Source organism: Dendrobates tinctorius, unplaced genomic scaffold, assembly GCF_039654945.1.
Source record: "Dendrobates tinctorius isolate UK_male_01 unplaced genomic scaffold, ASM3965494v1 ptg000432c, whole genome shotgun sequence".
Lineage (NCBI taxonomy): Eukaryota > Metazoa > Chordata > Amphibia > Anura > Dendrobatidae > Dendrobates > Dendrobates tinctorius.
Window position 1 is genome coordinate 1,476,529 of NW_027362095.1, and position 3,009 is coordinate 1,479,537.

Here is a 3,009-nt window from a genome sequence, read left to right on the forward strand (position 1 = left end):
TTTTTTTTTACTCAATTACTCATCTCTCATCTTATTCAGAGGTTCTCATAGACATATATGCAAGGATTCACACAGCCTGCCTATCTTGCACTTTGGATTTGATTAATACTTTTTCCAGGTTCTTTGCTGCACTACTTCCATATCTATCCTCAATTATATCACATAACCGATTTCCTTCTTCAGGTGTCTTTCCCTGACTGTTCCCCATTTTATCTTTTATTCTTATCCTGTCTCTCTTGTTGTCTTCCTGTTAGTCCCCTGCCTTAGGTGGTGTATTGGGTAAGCTCAAGACTAGGCTCTACTATACCTCGTTACCTTCTTCCTAAGGTGCTAACAGGCTAAATGGAGTGTCTGTTCCTCGGTGTACTACGTGTTTCGTGTACTTATATGCTATGTAGCATCCGAACAGAAATACTCCCACAACACACAGGATTGTAAACAAAGTGTCCATCTATCGGGGTTCTTCAGTCATATCCTGTCACAGGCTCATTTCGTGGTCCTGTGCTCATTCTATCACACTCTTATCTGTCACAAGGTTTATTCGTAAAGGGTGTTGATTTAAGCTTAGGCGGTGACCTCCCCGAAAGGACGCTGTCACATGACCCAGTTAGGCAATATCACCACTCTTTGAACGAATACCTACTGTGCAGCTTATTTGTCTACTTTTCACAGTCCTTCAAATCAAGGCAGTCACTCAACAACCTCCTCTATTTCTAGTGCGGAATCGTCTATTGTGAAAAACTTGTCCGTCCGGGCTGCGCAGTATGAACTGTTCACCCAGCCTTATAGTCCGTAATGTCAGACCTCTCCCATTTTGATTTGCATCAGCTCTTTTTCTAAAAATAGCTGTGCACAGACAGAACCTACAGTAACCTCTCATTCGAGCAGAAATTACATATGCGTGTCACACCCGATTTCCTCAGAGTTCTTATATGGACCTGATTTTACGGCCCCCTCCTCTACTAGATTCCCCTTTATACGGACCTTAGTTATAATGATAGATTATAAAGAGCAGAGAAGAGAAAAATTGATCTCTTACATGGCCAGGTGTTTAGGTCTGCTGTTCACAATTTCATCAGTAACTGGAGTGGTCTTTAGATCGGGTAGTCTTGGAGAGGTGCCTATATCAGGTCCCTGTTTCGGGCGCCAGGAAACTGTCAGGATACCTCAGATTACTCTTTCATCTGAAGGACCGATGTTCTTAGGTGTGAAGCACCATATGTCTCTAATCAATTGCTCCGTCGAGAAGGCTAACACAGACACGGGCTGTATAATACCACTCGGGATGCCTGCCAAGACGCCTCTGGCTTATCAGTTAGGCTTCCGTCTTTTATAGTAAAGAATTTAAACATTTACAGACATGCGCAGTACAAATGATTTCACAACTTGTTTTCTACAAAGAAAGTCACTTAGGCAAAAAAGCAGAGGTATTTGAACTTGGTTCACAAGGGAGATGTCTGAGACATCTCCTCGAAGAACAGATAAGGTTTTAAACAAGAGAATGCAACATAGACAGAACTCAATTTAACTCCTTCAGTTCCTATCAGTGCGAAAGCAGGCATCCAGGTGCTTTTTCTTTTTGGCTTTTGGACAAAGGCATGAGAATGTTTTGTGGAGCATGGTTTTGTTTCCCTGTTTGTTCTTTTTCTCCAATAGCCTGACAAATGAAAGGTTCCTGTGTTGCAAAATGCACTTTGTCCTGTCTTCAGACATAGAGGAAGACCTCTTGACTTTGGCTGGCTGTTTTTTTCTTTTTCAAGTTCATTTCAGCATGTTTAAACATCTTTAGCTTTGCATGGAGTTTCTGAAGTGTAGTGGTTGTCACGTTCACCTACCACGCGAACGGTCCCCAGTTCGAAACTGGGCAGAAACACAGCATTTTCTCTTGGAAAACGATCTTTTTGACTTTCAGTGCTTGTTCTTTATTGCTTGCCATGACCACAGCATTTTTTATTTGTTTGAATCGGTTGGCTTCTGTAGTGTAGAGGTTATCACGTTCGCTTTACACGCGAAAGGTCCTCAGTTCGAAACTGGGCAGAAACACAGCGTTCCTCTTGCAAACTAGTGCTTTTGACAATGAGTGATTGATCGTTAATGTTTGTCATGACCACAGTAAACGCTCTTGTCTGGTTACTGTAGTGTAGTGATTGTCCTGTTTGCCATCCTCCTGAAAGTTCCCTGTTTTGATCCCGGGCAGAAACATGTGGCTTTTCTTTATTTTGATCACAAACGTATATTGTTGGCTTAATTAGCCTTAGTTAGCATATTCTATTGCTGGTTTAATGAGCATTACTTTTACCAATGTGATTATTTCTACCCGTTTTTGCTTTTGGCAAGCATGTGTGTTTTTGACAGTGTCTAAGTGTTCCTAATTCAAGTAACACCTGATAGGATCAAGGTGCTGTCGGGAACCCTCAGATTACTCTTTCATCTGAAGGACCGATGTTCTTAGGTGTGAAGCACCATATGTCTCTAATCAATTGCTCCGTCGATAAGGATAACACAGACACGGGCTGTATAATACCACTCGGGATGCCTGCCAAGACACCTCTGGCTTATCAGTTAGGCTTCCGTCTTTTATAGTAAAGAATTTAAACATTTACAGACATGCACAGTACAAATGATTTCACAACTTGTTTTCTACAAAGAAAGTCACTTAGGCGAAAAAGCAGAGGTATTTGACCTTGGTTCACAAGGGAGACGTCTGAGACATCTCCTCGAAGAACAGATAAGGTTTTAAACAAGAGAATGCAACATAGACAGAACTCAATTTAACTCCTTCAGTTCCTATCATTCCCCCCTTTGACATCTTCATTTTCCACAATCTGGAACACTGGATCCTGCAACAACAGCGGATAGTGGCTCGTTCACCAGGTACTATCCCAGGCCGACGGGTTGCCCAAGGGAGACAGGTCTTCTACCTTCTTCATCCCCCAGATACTGAAGCCACGTCCATCATTGCAAGAGTACGCTCCTTCATGCCAGAAATGAGATGTCAATCTAGGACTC

At 42.3% G+C, this 3,009-nt stretch overlaps 1 non-coding gene across 1 annotated transcript; it reads left to right on the plus strand.

Annotated features, from left to right (window-relative positions):
- Positions 1-1,970: 1,970 nt before the first annotated feature.
- Positions 1,971-2,043, plus strand: TRNAV-UAC (transfer RNA valine (anticodon UAC)). The gene has a single exon. It is a non-coding gene; the product is annotated as a tRNA-Val (tRNA).
- Positions 2,044-3,009: the final 966 nt, after the last annotated feature.